Source organism: Salvelinus namaycush, chromosome 6 (genome assembly GCF_016432855.1).
Source record: "Salvelinus namaycush isolate Seneca chromosome 6, SaNama_1.0, whole genome shotgun sequence".
In the NCBI taxonomy this organism is placed as follows: domain Eukaryota; kingdom Metazoa; phylum Chordata; class Actinopteri; order Salmoniformes; family Salmonidae; genus Salvelinus; species Salvelinus namaycush.
The window spans coordinates 18,725,378-18,743,875 of record NC_052312.1 but is presented as its reverse complement, the minus strand read 5'-3'; the positions used below and the strand labels follow the sequence as shown (position 1 = coordinate 18,743,875).

At 42.1% G+C, this 18,498-nt stretch overlaps 1 long non-coding RNA gene and 1 pseudogene across 1 annotated transcript; one reads left to right on the top strand and one right to left on the bottom strand.

Moving 5' to 3' along the window:
• Positions 1-1,130: 1,130 nt before the first annotated feature.
• LOC120048988 lies at positions 1,131-6,438 on the top strand (annotated as a pseudogene).
• A 344-nt stretch (positions 6,439-6,782) lies between these two features.
• Positions 6,783-16,371, bottom strand: LOC120049706. The gene is made up of 3 exons (XR_005477133.1): positions 16,134-16,371; positions 9,134-9,236; positions 6,783-8,546 (listed from the first exon to the last, which is right to left on the bottom strand). It is a non-coding gene; the product is annotated as an uncharacterized LOC120049706 (long non-coding RNA).
• Positions 16,372-18,498: the final 2,127 nt, after the last annotated feature.

Here is an 18,498-nt window from a genome sequence, read left to right as displayed (position 1 = left end):
AGCGGTCGCTGCTGGTGATTTGCATAAAGTTGGGAAAGGTTTGTATTTTTCACCGTCCTCTCAGCTTCTGACCTCTTTCCATTGAAATGAATGGGAAGTGGCGTTTCACCGCGCGGCAGCCTGTGCTAGTGTGTCATGCACGCAAGTGATATTGCTTGCTTAGTTTCCGATTTATTTTCGCGAAAGCTCCGACTCAAAATGTCGCATACATGGCACAACATCCAGGCACACAGGAAGCACCAATATTCTCTGCGAGAGAGACTGAAGAGGCGGCGGTAAGACCCCACACAACTCGGTACAGGTCGCATTTCCAATGTAACGCTTGCAACATTGCGTAGCAGAGGCAGTTGCAGTGCGTTCTGTGTGGTGCATACGTTGGATTTATCGAACGTATGTATCAAACTGTATGCGTCGACGGCTTGGCATGAAGTGAATGTTGAACTTTGTTTGCACACATATCCAAGTGATGCTGCAATTTAACGCAATGCCACAAGAGATATACAGCAGGACGTTAGCGGCGATGCAGCCTGAAGACCCTACGTTGAAGTGCGTCGAATTCTACATCATGCAGAAATTAAATCAGGAGAGTTTCTTCTCACGACCTCTACAAGTCAGATACTTTACCAGTTGTCCATGTGTCTGGTCCTTTTGCAGATCGGAATGTGAGACACAATATCCACAGAGTAGTGTTATCAACCCGACCATCAGTATGCTGGAATGTAACTTTATATATTTTTGTTGACAAACACTTGCACAATATGGCCGAGCCTAACCGAAACACAAATGCTTCCAAATGATTGCAAGGAAAGTGCTTAGGTGGACTACATTGTTACATTTGGCTATTATTTACATATTGACAATACAAGCTAGAGAACCTGCCGGCGCCGCAAAAGTCAGGTAATCAACACTTTCCTATGGATACTCTATTTACACTTCTTACCACCAAAAACATGTACAACCTGTAAAGTGAAAGACTTGCGTCTTTTTTACAGCGATTTATTTGACCGTTATAGCATTGAGTAACTATGGTAACAGTCTGAAGTTTAAGTAAGGGGCGATGAAACAACGGAAGCTCATTCATTTTCAAGGAAGGAAGCAGAGTGGGCGGTGGACCATTGGGCGACGCGAGCATGAGCGAGGGACGTAAACAGGGCGGGACAAAAGTTATTCAAAGGTGCATTTTATTCAAATAACGTTACTAGTTACGAGTTGCAATAGCCACAAAGTCATAAACTGCGCATTTTTCTACATTTCTATTAACATATTACTTTAAACTTAACCACACTGCTAGCTGTATGCCCAACCTTAAATTAAGACCAAAAAGTACAAAAATTATTTCATGAATTTTTGATATAACCCATTTTTTTATGTGGCTGTGCGAACTATTGGAAACCGTGCAGTTTTGCAAAATATGGCTCAGAAAATGTATCTCAATCCAGGGATGGATGGATGTCCTCCGAATTGTCCCATTATCCCAACTGTTACACTGAGAAAATCGAATTACTCCTTTTTGTCCTCATGCTAGGTAGCATAAACCACAGCAGCCATTTTGGAAAACAAACAAAATAGCAGAATTTGTCAGGAGCCCGTAAACCATCTGCTATCCAACACAACGCATTTCTAATCCCTGGATTGAGGTACATTTTCCAAGCTATATGTCACACCAGCTCCACTGTGTCTTAATCTACACAGGAAGCCTGTCCGACCATAGTGCAGCTGTAAATCAGCTGGTTGGATCTGCTGGCTAGCTGCAGGTATGTTTATGCTAACGTTAACTAGCTAGCAAAAGGTGGAAAGGAAGATGGACAATAAAAAGTAATGTTTGTGCATTGTCTGTGGACCCATCGCTATATGGTCCAGATACTAGTGATTGTGAGTGAGCAAAGCTCTTAGTCTGCATAAGCACTGTTGTTACTGCCAATGTGATTTACAACTTGGTGGTTATCTTTTCTCAGAGGTGGGAGGCAGCAATGCTGAAGCGGCTGCTGCATGGAGTGAACGTCCCTCCAGCCCCCTAGGAAGAGGCTGAAGTAGAGGAGAGACTCCTGGGATATCGGTCTGACCTGAGCCTCTCACTGCCCACTGATTCATCTGACCATCACTGATGAGCTCAACAGTGTGAGTGCGTATCCCTGTGACCAAGGTCTACTATATTTGCATAGACAAGTACAGAACAACAATAGAAAGTACACTGAGTGTATAAAACATTAGGAACACCTTCCTAGTATTGCGTTGCACCCCACCTTTTGCACTCAGAACTCCCTCAATTTGTCAGGGCATGAACTCTACAAGGTGTTGAAAGTGTTCCACAGGGATGCTGGCCCATGTTGACTCTAATGTTTCCCACAGTTATGTCAAGTTGGCTGGATGTCCTTTGGGTGGTGGACCATTCTTGATACACACAGGAAACTGTGGAGCGTGAACAACCCAGCAACCCATGTCTCAAGGCTTAAAAATCCTTCTTTAACCTGTCTCTCCTTCATCTACACTGATTTAACAAGTGACATCAATAAGGCATCATAGCTTTCACCTGGTCAGTCTGTCATGGAGAAAGCAGGTTTTCCTAGTGTTTTGTACACTCAATGTATGTGTTACATGCTGTTGCTAATTTTGAATGAAGACTGGATAAGAGTAATTGCTATGACATTCATAAGCCACTTTGCCATCACTGACTGACTGCATCACATTGACATTCCATTTCCTATCCTTTCCTTTCTTTGCCTTCCTCTCTCTTATCCCTGTCTTTTATATTTCTCCTCCAGTCTTAAGCGCCCATCACCCATGGCTGCATCCAGAGTCTGCTGCTCAAGGTCTCTGTCCAGGAGCTCTTTGAAGTAAGCTAGCCGTCTATGGGCACCTCTTCCTCCACACTAGTCATCTCTGTGGACCACACACACAACTCTGGGCCATGATTGGGGGTGGGGGCCTTAGCTCAGAATGGGGCCCCAGTGGAAAGCATGGAAAGCAGAGGACCAAGCCCACCATAAATGTCCAAAAGGCTCCTCCGCTCCTCTTCAGAGCCCACCCTCCCCTCTGCCCACTTCCTCATCACACTGGCACCGGCTTCCTCCTTCCAGCTAGTCGGCCCTCTGATTGGAAGGCTGGCCGAGAAATGGGCGGGGCAGATAAACAGGGCAGGACCAGGAAGGGGAAGACGCCTCACCTGGACATGGAGATTGAGAGCCTGCTGAACTAGAAATCCACCAAGAAGCAGCAGAGCAAGAAGGTACAGTAGAACCCGGAAGAGGGAAGGGAAATAGATGGGGATAGCCTGGGTGTAGTTTGAACCATAACAGTACAAACTGTTTTATACTGCCCAACGTTGGGACACACACAGTCAATGGCGAAATCAAAACCCAAGTGAGTGTGTGTGTGTTATAGATGAGCAGAGCGAATCTGGAGCTGCTGAACACCAGCACAGCTAAAGAACAGTCCATTGTTGAGAAGTTCCGGTCACGCTCAGGTCCAGGAGTTCTGTGGCCACGGGACCAAAAAGGAGTGTCTGCTGTCTGGATTCACACCCCAGGCTTGCACCAAGCAGTATTTCCGGTCAATGCAGCTCCACAGTCTTAGAAATACTCTCCCAAAGATGTATTGACTTCATCTTTCGTTCTATACTTCATTTAATCATCCCCTCCACAAAAGGATTGTTGTGCTGATCGAATCTCTAAGCGCTCTCTCCCTTCTCATTGGAGCTCTCTCCATTCAATCACTTATGTGTCTTATGATTGGCTGATCTATCTTCTTTTTTTTTTTTTGTCTTACCCTATTGACTAAGCCCAGTCTTCTCTACCCTCTCTGACGCATCATCAACAAGCATACAGACGAGAGTCTTGAAGACTGCTCTTACCTCAGCACCTGTTTCCACATGGACACCTGTAAATATGTGCACTAGGAGATCGACAGCCTCCAGAGGCAGAGGGGGGTCTTATGGGTTCCCAAGCTTGGGACATGGAGGTGGGACTATACCAGGGGGAAGAAGACAGCAACGTGGGGAAACTGTTCCCCTCTCAGGTGAGAGGGAGGAATAGAGGGAAGCAGGGAGATGAAAGGGGGAGGCTTATGAGAAGGAAGGAGGGAGAGACTGGAGGGAAGTGTGTGTGTGGGGGGTCACCCATCAACCACTCAGGCTTTTATTTTGGTACACGTCTCTACAGGTTTGGATTTTCTGAAATTTATATACTTTCGGAATCCCCAAAGGGAGACATTAGGAAAATGTCTGTCGACATTATGTCTGCTACCTCCAAAAGTAGTCAGATGTGGTTCTTAGGCAGTCTGATGCTGCGGTTCGATCCAGCCTGACCCGGTTTTGTCCCCCATCACAGTGGATCTGTTGTGGCATCCGCATCCTGGGAAAGTTATCTGTGGTGATGGCCGACCCCCCCCCGGGACATCCACATGGGGCTGCCCTATGGAACTCTGACGGACAACGAGATGAGGAAGCTCCACTTCCACTCTCCGCTTCCTTTTCCTCTGGGTGACAGTCAGGTACCTCCACCAATCAGATGTGTGGAATAGTGTTACTAATCGACCAATCAGCTGCCAGGAGACCAGTACATGCTAATGAACATGCACTACAGCAGAAAGGGTCTGACAGAGCTGGTTAATGATAGAAGCCTTAAACTCCTGATTTTGGATTATGTTGATTGGTGTTTTGATTGACATCTTTCACTTAGAATTTACAATAGACTGTTTTAATCTCCATGTCTCTCCCTAGCTCTTTCCTTTAGGGCTATGGAGTTGTGTGTAGAATGTGTGTCTTTTGGGGTAAGTCTCTTTATTCATCAAACTTTGTGACAGTTGATTTACTTACTGGCCCAATCTGACTGTGGGTCTTCCCCTTGCTTTCTCTCGTAGCTATGAGCGTGTTGACGAGATAATTTGGTTGAAGACCGACCAGTTACAGAGATTTTGGTATGTATTGTGATATGTTGTGCGGCATCATACCTCTTATCTGAGTCTGTGGGCTCTGCTCTGGGCAGTATGGTGCAGTCAGTTGTGTGTATTTACTGCTATTATGGTGTGTGTACAAAAGTGTATTGATGTGCGTTTCTCCTCAGGTAGGTGTGACGGAAAGCCCCCAGGGATTCAACAGAGGGCTGGACTATGATGTCATTGTGGCCAAGGTCAGGGGTCAAACACATTGAATCCATTTGATGTTACATTCCCATCCCAAGAGAGCCCTGAATGTTTTAACTCAACCCTCTCCTATATCTCCCTCTCTTTGTCTCTACCTCTCTCTTTCTCCTATCTTAGGTGCATTCCATCAACCACAAGCCAAATGAGATCTGTGGGATGATTGATACTTTCACCTGGTACCAAGAAGATTGAGCTCTTTGGCAGACCTCACAATGTCCAACCCAACTTGTACGTGTCTCTGTATTTATTGTATTAGGTATCTGTCTGTATGTCGCTATTTTTCTAAGCCTCATTTTTTCGCTCTCTCTCTCTCAGGGTAACTCTTGCTAATCAATTGGAGGGCATGCACCTAAGATACCTCTTGGACCCTGATCACCTCTTGGACCCTGAGATTTTGGCTCGCTTTAGGAAGTGCCACCCAGACGGAGTCATTTGCAAACCAAACAACATGTAGCAAGTCGTCTGTCTGATGGACTGTCTTCAGTTCGTCTTTTTTTACCAATTACGATATTTTGTAATAAATAAGGTTGAAAGAAATCTCTGCAAAATGAATCCACCCAAAAAATATTTAGTATGCAATTTTTTTGTATTATTACTTTGTTAGTACATTTCGGCCATTCCCATTACAACAATAATAGAGTAAAATGTTGGGATCTTTGATTTCCATTCAAATGGTTGAACATTGGGCAAATCATCAATGTTTGTCACGGTTATTGGGGATTGCATACAGTGCTTTCAGGAAGTATTCTCGCCCCTTGACTTTTTCCACATTTTGTTGTGTTACAAAGGGGAATGATTAAATTGTCATTTTTGTCAACAATATGCTAAATACTGTCAAAGTGGAAGAAAATTTCAACAATGTTTTTTATTAATGGAAAACAAAACATTAAAATATTCTGATTTAGATAAGTATTCAACCACCTAAGTCAATTCATGTTAGACTTACCTTTGGTAGCGATCACAGCTGTGAGTCTTTTTCTGGGTAAATCTCTAAGAGCTTTGAAACCTGGATCATATATTTGTAAGGTTTTCCTGATTTCAGTCTGCTTTCCAACAGATACTGGGAGACAAATCCACCTTTCAGCAGGACAATAACCTAAAACGCAAGGCTAAATATACACTGGAGATACTTACCAAGACCACATTGAATGTTCCCGAGTGGCCTAGTTACAGTTTTGACTTAAATCGTCTTGAAAGTGTACGGCATGACTTAAATGTATTGTGGAGTAAGTACAATGTTGATCCATCCTCAGTTTTCTATCACAGCCATTTAACTCCAACTGGTTTAAAATCACCATTGGCCTCATGGTGAAATCCCTGAGCGGTTTCCTTCCTCTCCGTCAACTGAGTTGGTGACTGGGTGTATTGATACACCATCTAAAGTGTTAATAACTTCCCCATGCTCAAAAGGATATTCATTTTGTTCCCCCGCCATTTACCAATTGGTGCCCTTCGTGAGGTATTGGAAAACCTCCCATGTCTTTGTGGTTGAAATTCACTGCTCGACTGAGGGACCTTACAGATAATTGTATGTGTGGGGTACAGTGAGGTAGTCATAAAAAAAGTTGAACTTATTGCACACGGGACGTCTGTGACTTGTTTGTATTCCTGAAGTTATTTCAAATGCTTTGAAGACAACTCAGGACAGTTCTGCTTTTCATTTATTAATTTGTATAAATGTCAAAACATAAATCCACTTCGACATTATGGGGTATTGTGTGTAGACCAGTGACACCAAATCTACATTTAATCAATTTAAAATTCAGGCTGTAACAACAAAATGTGGAAAAAGTCAAGGAGTGTGAATACTTTAATGCCCTGTACATTCTTCTCACCAAATCTGCAGAAGTAGTGCCAGTATTACCTCATCACTCATACAACTATTTCTCAATTTGTATCTAGAACATAGATTTCTACAAACATAACATAATTAGACATGGGGGAAAATGTTGTTTTATTGTCCTTAAACTAGTATGTGAAGCATCTGTTGACTTTCTGGTCACTTCATTGATGTTCCCCAGAAGATTTCATTCGAAGTCAGTAAAGGTCAAAGCTGCATGTAAGATGGAGAGGGCGATGCTGCCAAATAAAGTGTAGACTCAGTCAGTTAGGCAGGGCACTACTAGAAGATAGCCGGCACCAAAATTCATTTCACTTTGGAAATGTTTCAAAAGGCACTCGCACATCTGAGCTATCTTTGTTGCAGGTGCATGGTAACCGCTGAATAAAATGAGGAAAAAATAAGAAACCTGCACACTGCTCTTTATTAAGCTTTACGTATCGGCCTCAAGGCCTTCGTCAGAGCTTTGGAAATGTTTAAATGAAGTTTAAAAAAGGCACAAACTCTGGAACTCATTACTGTCTTTATCAGCTAATCCCGATCAAATCTACCATGTTTTTCTCAGCAAGTGAGGACACTGTCAGGCTATTTAAAAAAAGCCTGTATTTAAAGTTGGGAGTGCTTACATTCTTATGCACACGCGTACATTGTAATATGGTGGTATTATACATTTTGTATTGTAGATATGTATTGGTGTAATAATGTTATATGATGTACTGTTTTATCTTTTATGTGTGATTTAAGTGCCTTAATGTGTTTGGACTCCAGTAAGAGTAGCTGTTGCCTTGGTAGCAGCTAATGGGGATCCCTAATTCATACAAATACAAATCATATTCACCAGCTAGTATTTTAAAGACACTATTGTCTTGCAGTTTGTGGTCTTTTACCTGGCCCTAGACCAAACCAACCCAGTAATTTACATCCCAACACACACATTGGAAAAAAGGAACGTAGAAATAAAAAGGGTGGGCAGAAAAAGCCCATCTTAAAAAATAAAAGGAAAATAATGCACTTAGTATGATAATGTTGTAAACATTTCTCCATTACATTTCTCCACCTCCACTAGCTACATTAGCAGTGCATTCAGTCTTTCTCTGTAGTGAAGAACTCAATCTGCTGTGATATATTCCTCCTTTCACAGTCACCTCTGAAGGGAGAGTTGAGAACGATGTATGTATGCACCACTGAGTAGGTGAAGTCTCAGTCCTTCACATTCAACTTCTGCCCCGTTCTGTTGAGCTAGAATAATGGCTGCCATAGTGGAGGGGTGAGAGTTCATTTTTCGGGGTGGTGATGATGATGATTGGACAAGCCCAGGTAGTCCTTCCCTGATTCAGTCTATATTCTTCCATTTGATGCCTAATGAACACTACCCAGGCTGTCGAGGCTGCTCTTACTCAGCAGGTTGCGTCCACTGCGTTGAAGTTGCTGTCCATCTGGTGTCTGAAGGAGAGGCGAGCCTTGGTGGAGAAGTAGATCTGGGATCCACTCAGGCTGCTAACGCCCTCACCTTGGCTACCACACGACACCATAGACGACAGGCGAGGTTTCATCTCCTCTCTGGGGACTGGAGGGACGGAGCGAGATGGCGTAAGATGAGGCGACGAAGAGAGAAGACAGCGGATTTATTGAACCGCTAGCACACAACGTTTTAGAATCTTTTCTTTGGCATGTCTCTACATGTCTACATTGTATGGGATGATTTGATAATGCTATTTAACATAGCTAATGGTATGAATGATCCCTCAGGCATCTTTAATATAATGCAAATATAACATGACATGCACTGATTTGACATTCTAATAATATAAACATCTAATAGAGGAGAATATCCATTATGAAGTTATGGGTGGAATTAATGAACAAATGATTGATTGACAGTTATAGTACTGGGAGGTTGACATTATGGACTACTATTAGCAGAGCCCCAAGCATTTCTTTAACACGACCTAACTCTGACATTCCTGGTTATATCAGATCACTTGTTTCAACATGTATTCCAATACACGGTATGTGTTTGATAATCATGAGTGCAGCCTTGGGAAGTTATTCTGACATAATGATAATGTATGTAATAGCGTATGTAATGGAATGGATAACTGTTATATGCATAAAGTACTATGTAATGGGAGTGGAAGCCTGTAGTTCTCTCACCTGCAGGTGGGGGGCACTGTTTAGCCTTGCAACGTTCCTTACAGCGTCTGTACCAGGAGAAGCACTTGAGTACCTTCACACCCATGCCTGGAGCTGAGGAGCTCTGAGAGAGAGAGAGAATTAAATAAATATTTGACTATTTTTTAATTGCTATCTTGTAGTTGCACAGCTTTTACACATCAGCTTTGTCTTAATTGCCTAGGCATTTGTTTGTTTGGAATTACTTCTTAGAATCAACTACTCATTTCAAATCACAAGATAACATATCAACCCACAACCACAAATAACTCTTAGCCAACTGATTAGCCCGGCCTTGATAACAAACAATTGTCCCAACAAAATAAACATGGCCATCTGCTATCAATTAACCTTTATTGACCAGACATTATTGAGACGATGTGTCTTTATCTCATCATCACTCACAGGGTTGCCATAATGGTATTAGTCCGGTCTAGTACACTAATCCAGTGGAATTAATAATGGAATTAGTCCAGTAATGTCACTATGAGGGGACAAAAAAATATTCAATGACCTGATGAGGCTTAGCTAATCTCTGTCTTGTCTCTTGTCAAAGAGTAGACGAGCATTCACACACACACACACACACACATACAGTTGAAGTCAGAATTTTACATACACCTAAGCCAAATACATTTAAACTCAGTTTAACAATTCCTGACATTTAATCCCTGTAAAAATTCCCTGTGTTATGTCAGTTAGGATCACCTCTTTATTTTAAGAATGTGAAATGTCAGAAAAATAGTTGAGAGAATGATTTATTTCAGCTTTAATTTCTTTCATCACATTCCAAGTGGGTCAGAAGTTTACATACACTCAATTAGCATTTGGTAGCATTGCCTTTAAATTGTTTAACTTGGGTCAAATGTTTCAGGTAGCCTTCCACAAGCTTCCCACAATAAGTTGGGTGAATTTTGGCCCATTCCTCCTGACAGAGCTGATGTAACTGAGTCAGGTTTGTAGGCCTCCTTGCTCACACACGCTCTTTCAGTTCTGCCCACAAATTTTCTATAGGATTGAGGTCAGGGCTTTGTGATGGTCACTCCAATACCTTGACTTTGTCGTCCTTAAGCCCTTTTGCCACAACTTTGGAAGTATGCTTCCAGGATAAGGATAAGAGACGGCAGGCAAATCATGCCATATAGTATTGTAGGTGCTTAGAGAGATTGTGTGCCTACAGAGAGATATACTGTTCTGTGGTGTTACCCAAGTCATGTCAAGTCTGTTACTTGTAGGTGTCAATCAGGTCATGACATATAGCCCTGAATTAATTTACATACTAATGCTCTCGGCATTTAGCTAGGTAGTCAGTAGGACTCTCAAATGGATTTTGACATGTAATACACGTATTTGCATTGTACATGTATACATTAATAAATGTATGCAGGCTAACTGAATACTTTGACTGTATGGATCCATTACAGCTATGCCCATGGCAGTCTATATGTCTTACTCAGCCCTTTTCCACACCATCTAAACAAAAATATAAACGCAACATGAAAGTGTTGGTTTCCATGATTCATGAGATGAAATACAAGATCCCAGAAATGTTCCATACGCACGAAAAGCTTATTTCTCTCAAATTTTGTGCACAAATTTGTTTACATCCCTGTTAGTGAGCATTTCTCCTTTGCCAAGATAATCCATCCACCTGACAGGTGTGGCATATCAAGAAGTTGATTAAACAGCATGCATATTACACAGGTGCACCTTGTGCTGAGGACAAAAGGCCACTCTAAAATGTGCAGTATTGTCACACAACACAATGCCACAGATGTGTAAAGTTTTGAGGGAGCGTGCAATTGGCATGCTAACTGCAGGAATGTCCACCAGAGCTGTTGCCAGAGAATAGAATGTTCCTTTCTCTATCATAAGCTGCCTCCAACGTCGTTTTAGAGAATTTAGCAGTACGTCCAACCGGCATCCCAACCGCAGACCACGTGTAACCACGCCAACCCAGAACTTCCACATCCGGCTTCTTCACCTGCGGGATCATTTGAGACCAGCCACCCGGAAAAGTGATGAGTATTTCTGTCTGTAGTAATGTTTTTTTGTGTTGGAGAAAAACTCATTCTGATTGGCTGGGCCTTGCTCCCAAGTGTCTAGGTCTATGCCCTCCCAGGCCAACACATGGCTGCACCCCTGCTCAGTCATGTGAAATCAATAGACGAGGGCCTAATTAATTTATTTTAAATGGTTTAATTTCCCTATACGAACTGTAAATCAGTAAAATCGTTGAAATTGTTGGTGTTGCAAATTGCATGTTGCGTTTATATTTTTGTTCAGTATAGTTTACAATTTGCATGTTATTTTTCCCAAAGCGTTAACATGTAGAGACAGGCTTTGTTGGCTTTGGTGCACACTACCCACCCTACATACATACACCCTACATGCATGCACACAAACTACTGATTGGCAAGAAGAGTCATCTTGCATGTTTTCCCAGGCTGGGTGAAGTGTTACAGAAGGCGCGATATAAATGTAAAGGTCATTTTCCGATTAAGCCGACATCCGCAGCGTGAACTCTAACGTGGAAGATTCAGAAGAAGTGCACTGGGCCTTTACTAGTCCTGTATTAGCAGACTGATTTGGCCGTCTGTAGCGGGCAACAACACAACATTTATGGGGTCCCTTTGTCCTCAGCAATGAACTAATTGATTACCATTGAAATAGAGTCGAAAGGTGGTACTAAATTGAGTCTGAAGTACTCTCTGGTAAAAACCTTTGAGCAGTCTTAGTTTTCAGTGTTGCCAGGATAGCTTTCTATTCCTTTAGTATATCTGAAAATATGTCCCCTATTTGACTGACACTTTGATACCGCCAGTTACCTTGTTCCACTGACCTCATGTTTGAAGGCACTGGAATAGAACAGAGAAATTGAACGACTCTATTGAAACAATCATATTGCTTTCTATTTTAAAACCTCTCATGGTCTTCCATCATCACAGATCTCCATTTAGCTCCTGCTCTGTGGTAACGTCAGGAGAGGGTGGCGGTGCTGCCAACAAATTGAGGCTTTCCTTGCAAACCCATGACCACACATAACAGAAGCCTTTCACTGGACTCTGCTGCAAGTGCAGACATGCAATCTGTAGCAAAAACCCTCTGACTGGCGTGGGTGTGTTTGGCTGGCTGTAACAGCTTTCCCTGCACTCACGGGGACGAGCTAATTTCATAAAGACGTGACAGCTCTCTCACACAGTCTCTGAGCGCCTTTGACTCCTAGGGGTCAGGCCAAGGGGGGGGACTCATATCAGTATTCCACTCTGTTGAGAGTTAGTCACGATTAGTGAAAATAGCTTTCAAAAACAACTCTCTTTTCTCTCTCTCTCTCTCTCTCTCTCTCTCTCTCTCTCTCTCTCTCTCTCTCTCTCTCTCTCTCTCTCTCTCTCACCCTCTCTACCCTTTCCCCAACCCCTCTCTTTCGTTCTCTGTTATGGCTCTTATCCATATACAGAGACAATGAACCCGTTATACTAAGTTAAATGTTGCTCGGCCAAGCTGTAGGAAGTTGTTCAGATAGACAGACTGATCAATTTAGCCAATTTGGAATTCCTAAGAGTGAAATAAGGAAATGGTTGAGTTTGTGTTAGCACTGAGTTGGGTTAGGACATTGACTATAAAACATACCCTAGTTTTTTATTGTATGGTGTAGTGTACATAGGAGAGTGATGGAAAGAGAGCGGGGTGGGCAGGAAAAAATAACAAATCAGTAATGTAGAGCACACATTGGTCAGATTCCTTTTCCAGACCTTTCCATGGGCCAAAGCGTAATTCCTTCTTATTTCTGTAAAAACAAGCCTAAACACGTTGTTTCTACTCTTTGCAATAAATACGCTTTTTAAAATTTCATTCCATTTGTTCTACAAGTGTTGCTGAATCTCCTCTCTACTTCATGGGCCTAAATTTGCACAGAGATAATACGTTCGTTGTGTATTAATGACCCACTCAAACACAGTCCTTTTCTCGATCTGGGTCAGGCACACAAAATAGACGGTCAGTGGTGAGGAATTTTGGGCCCCGGTCATTACAGCATCTAGTACAGCGAGTCTTTGGCAAAGAACAGCAGTCACAGAGCTTAGAGCAGAACAGCAAAACCAGTCCAGTGGAAAAGAGAGAGAGAGAAAGGGAGAAAGGGAGAAAAAGAGAGGGGGAAGAGAGAGGCGGAGAGGTGATTGGAGAAGGAGAGAGCCTGAGAGAGTGGGAGAAAGTAGAACAGTGCCCACCTAAACAACAGAGAGAGGGGGAAGGCTGGAATTGGGCTTTGCCTGTTTTCTGTGCAGGATCCTGCCAGGGCAGAGCACAGTGGTGACGTGAAGGACGTGCAGCTCTGAACGATGTGGTTTTACTAATACACACTGCCTGGTCATTGACTTATTCGGGCAGTTACTGATTGCTCAATATTGCTGAAATACTCATAGGTTGTCTTATCGCCCTATTATTTGTCATAGGGTGTGTGTGTGTGTATGTGTGTGGATTTATCAAATCAAAGTTTATTGGTCACGTACACACTTTGGCAGATGTTATAGCAGCTGCAGTGAAATGGTTATGTGTTAAATGCTTTTATACATATACATATGACAGGTTACATACAGAACTATACACAGTAAACAACGTAAAACATACATTCTTCGTGTGTGTTCCTACCTGGAATGTAAAATGGTTTGCAGCATGTAACATAACCCGGAAAGTCAGAGTATATGAGCAAACTCTACAGAAATCTAATTTTCTGTTTTTCAACCTTTCCTATGTCCATTCCAAGTCTTCAGCCTCTTGGGAGACTTAGTGTCTGTCCCAAATGGCAGCCTATTCCCTATATAGTGCGCTACTTTTGACCAGGGCCCATAGGGCTCAGGTCAAAAGTAGTGTACTATGTAGGGAAGAAGGTGCTATTTGGGACACAGACTTAGAGAACTTGTGGCAGTGAGCCTGGGTCTGTAATAGAGCTCGCCAGCTTGTAGTCCTAAAAAATGGGAATGAGTTACGTTTGGTTGGTTCAACCATTCCTATGGGGAAAATTAATGGGGATAGAATAGGGTTTTGGAATAAACGCAGAAAATAAGGTCTTAGGTTAACACAGGCTTAGGTGATCTTATATATGTTTTGTTCTATGAGATAATATCAGTCAGTTAACATGACCTTTATGAATTATAAAAGGCTTTATGTGCTTTTTTAAATGACATAAATGCTTCAAAACTCACAAAAAAGTGACGTTAGCTGATGAAGATGATATCATAGAACAAAACGTATACGATCTCCTAAGCCTGTGTTTACCACAGACGCTATTTTCAGTGTTTTCCCAAAAACCCTACAAAACTCCATTCATTTTCCCATAGACTTTGCCCAACAAATCATGGCAGAGTTAATAACCTACAAAAAGACGCCATTACTATTTCTCTATATGCCCCTGAAAGAAGCAGGGCCCCAGCTCCCTTGGCACTATGACGCACATATAGGCCTATCGGTGCCCAGTCTGCCCACTAACATTAGAACCCTTCCCATCACCAAAACAGCTATGGAAATGGGAAGTAATACTCAAATACGACTTTTCTTGCAGTTGTGTCAGATCTTTTTGCATAATTTCCCTCTGGCCATTTTCCAATGTTGAATAACGGTAGGCCTATGGAATTTTACCATGGTTCCAGAAGAGGGGCCCCAATAGGTTGAATGAAGTGACAGAACAACAGAGCAATATGGGCTAATTGAAGCTTTCAATTAATCAGTGCGTCACCGCTCTCTCTCTCCCCTTGTTCTCTCTAATATTTTTAAATACCCGGGTTAAATGCATGGGAGTGTATTTTAATCCCTGTATTTGATTATTTTCAAATACATGCCAATACTTTCCAACTGTATTTCCAAATACAATATTCAACTACTTGTATTTTCAAATAAAAACTATCTGAATACTTACTTTGAAATGTATGTGAAAGTAATTGAGAAATTTCAAATAGTATTTGAACCCTGGTCTGGCAGTAACATCATTTGTTTATGTTCAAACTGTTTGTCTGAAAGAGGAGTTGTGGATGTAAATAATAAATAAAGGAGTGTTTTTACATTTTCGTGGAAGAGGGTGTGCTAACACTCTGACAGGAAGTCTATTAATTAATACATCATTTTCTGTCTAAATAAAGTCTTGCATAATATAAGTTGTTTGGAATCATCTGGAGTTGAGTAGGAAGGATTAGTTTGAACTAAGATAGCATTTTCTCATATCCATGCAGGCTCCATGTATCTCAGAGTAGGAGTGCCGATCCAGGGTCAGTTTAGCCTTTTAGATTATAGCGAATGGACAGGGGGTGGCCTGATCCTAGAACAGCACTCTTACTCTGAGACGCTTTAATACTGGGCCCAGGTCTAAATCATAAAAGCCAAATGAAGGCCCAATATCGAAGTCAACACTGAACAACAATATGACGCTTTCAACACACCGACAGCGAAATTGCGCAAAATAGTACGCAGCATCGTCTGGATGTGTATGCAACAAAAGTTCAACGTGCACCTTCTGTTACCATTTCTGTCAAGCCGTCTACGCATACGTTCATAACATCCAATGTATGCACCACACCAAACGCACTGCAACTGCCTCTGCAACGCTGCAAGGCTAACGCAGAGTTCCATTGGAAATGAATGTAATTCCGGTGTACCAAAATGCTTAGTACAGGCGCACTATACAGCAAGCCTACAACTCTCATGGGACACTCCCACCCAGACACACCTCCTACAGCCAAGTAAACAGCCACACAGCCCCCCTCCCTCTCTATCTCCGAGGCAAGTTACACTTTTCCATAATTTAGGCTACTATTTGTCTGTATTTGTTGTGTCCAACCCTCTATTCTGCTTTAAATTCATTAATAGTCTCCTCAAAAGTGTACTGTAGTGAAATAACAATACTGTTCTTATTTATTGAAATTGTAGCTTATGATAAAAGTATGTCTGTCGTTTAAAAACGCATTTTAACCGTAAAATAAGCACAATAACCTACCTGATCAGTTGCAACTTTGCAGATCTTGAAGAAAAATGTGCAATTTTCAAGTAGGATTCCTATACAGCCGAATCAAATTATTAGTTCCAATTGAATGGTGATTTCACCATTTGCAACTTTGCTTGTTCCACTTTCTGATGTCAGTTCTGCTAACTAAATGCGACCTCCACAAGACTCGGCGCGAGGCGGGCGTTTTATACCGAATGCCAGGTTGATCCTTGCACTGCACTAGATGGCAACATGGAAAGGGTTGTGGAGCTTGCATGGAGAGCCTGAACTTTAAATAGCTCATCCCTGTGGCCCGAGACACGCCTCCCTCACTACCTCCCTCCTTTTCTCAATGTGGTCTTCGACAGTCTATAACAAGTCACAATTTAGTCACACACAGACAAATCAGTAGCAGTGTTTCAGTCAGTAGACCTACTGGATAATTAGGGATTAGAGAGTGGATATAATTCATTTGGATTTGACACAATTAACAAATAAAGGTGAGAAGATTATAATGCACTAGAGGAGTGAATCAGTGATCTGTGAATAAATGACTGGAGGGATGAATGAATGAACATGGGAATAAAATAGAAGAGTATATAGCATGAGAGAAAGCGAGATCACAAAAGGTCTCTCTATCTCTCTCTCCTTCTTTCCATGACGAATAAGATTTTCGACAAACGTCAGAGAGATTGTGTACGTATGTGCCTGCATTAACATACCCCTATACCCCCTGGCCTAAACAGATGTAGGATCCTAATTTTAGACAGTTTGCTACAGCAGGAAAATAATCCTGCAGCAACCGGAATCATAAGGGAAAATCATGTCAAATTTCAAAGTGGAAATTACAAACTTCAGAAGCCTTTTGAAACCTCAAATACACTATAAGTTGAACATTTCCTGCATTGCATGAATGTTTTCCTGCAGCAGGGTGATCAGATTAAGATCCTATATCTGTAGCCACTCATCGGACCAAGTCATTTCCTTTCAGCTGATTCACAACTGTTCCAGTAAGCACGGACAGGTTGGTTGAGTTTGCTCTCCTTGTTTCCAGGAATTCTATGGTCTGTATACACCAGCCAGCCAGGCCGGTACCTATGGAGTCGTGGTGTGCTGTCGTGACATGACGTGAGGGTGTTTACTCGGAAACAAACTTGGAATCCATCTCTGCATCAAATCAAAACAAAAGCTATGTTAAGTTGTATTATTAACACACCCGATCTTCTGGAACACGTGAGGAGAGAGGGAACATGGGAGAGGAGGAATGGAGGAGGGTGTGTATCGTCACCATGGCCCTAACGCAGCTAAACAGTGACTTAAATGGCTCATAACATTTAATACATGCATGTGATGATGCGGTGTTACTAATCTTCCAAGAGGTCTCACTCTCAACCAAACACACCTTAAAAATATCATTTTACTGCAGTGGGCAAAATCAGGGTCACAGACTGTTTCTTGGTAGTCTTAAACAAATCTACTTTGAAACCAAAGTAAACACCTGGTTATGGGCTAAAACGAAAGAAGACACCGGTACCACGTCAGATATAGAGTTGCCATTTATTCCATTTTGAGTTTGCATCCCAATATTACACTTTATATACATCACAGAAGACTGAAATATAGCAAAACCGTTTGACATAGAAACACAAGATTTGTGGCTGTACTTTTAAAAAAACGAAATGTTTATAAATAAATTATTATAAATGATGAATTTGTGAGAAGAAAATTATAACATTCCATCCATGAGGCCACTAGTCATTTGACTGCAAAAAAAGGACTACAAGAATGGCGTCACATCATCTCTGGTATAATGATGCATTATAATGATCTTGCTTCTGCTATGTGTGACCTGTTCAAATGTGTATTTTATTGCTTTTTTATTAGGTCTTTGCATGCAAACCTTATTCAGGCTCATGGTTTATCCAGCCAGGGCTTCTGTATCGCTGTCTGAGGACATGGCCAAAGGACTGGTGGAAAGTTACTTGGACAAATGACAGAGGGAAACTGATTATAATTCGGAGTGACCAACAGTAACCCGAAGCAACAGGTAGTATACACCCGTGGCATTGCTCATCTGTCTCTCTCTCTCTCCCCCCTCCCCCCTCACTCTTTCTCTCTAAATGTGGGTGAAGGCCAGCATGCAGCGGGCCATTGTCTCCAGGTAGTAGAAGCTCCCAGTCAATCATTAGCTCACTTACGTATGTCAGACTTTGTTTGCTGACCATAGAATGGGGGTAAAAAGGCTCTTATTCGAAATGGATCCTTTCTGGTGTTTCATATTACTGTGGCTTGCATCCCAAATGGCACCATATTCCCTACCTAGTGCACTACGTTTGCCCGTCGCCCTATGGGCCCTGATCAAAAGTAGTGCACCATA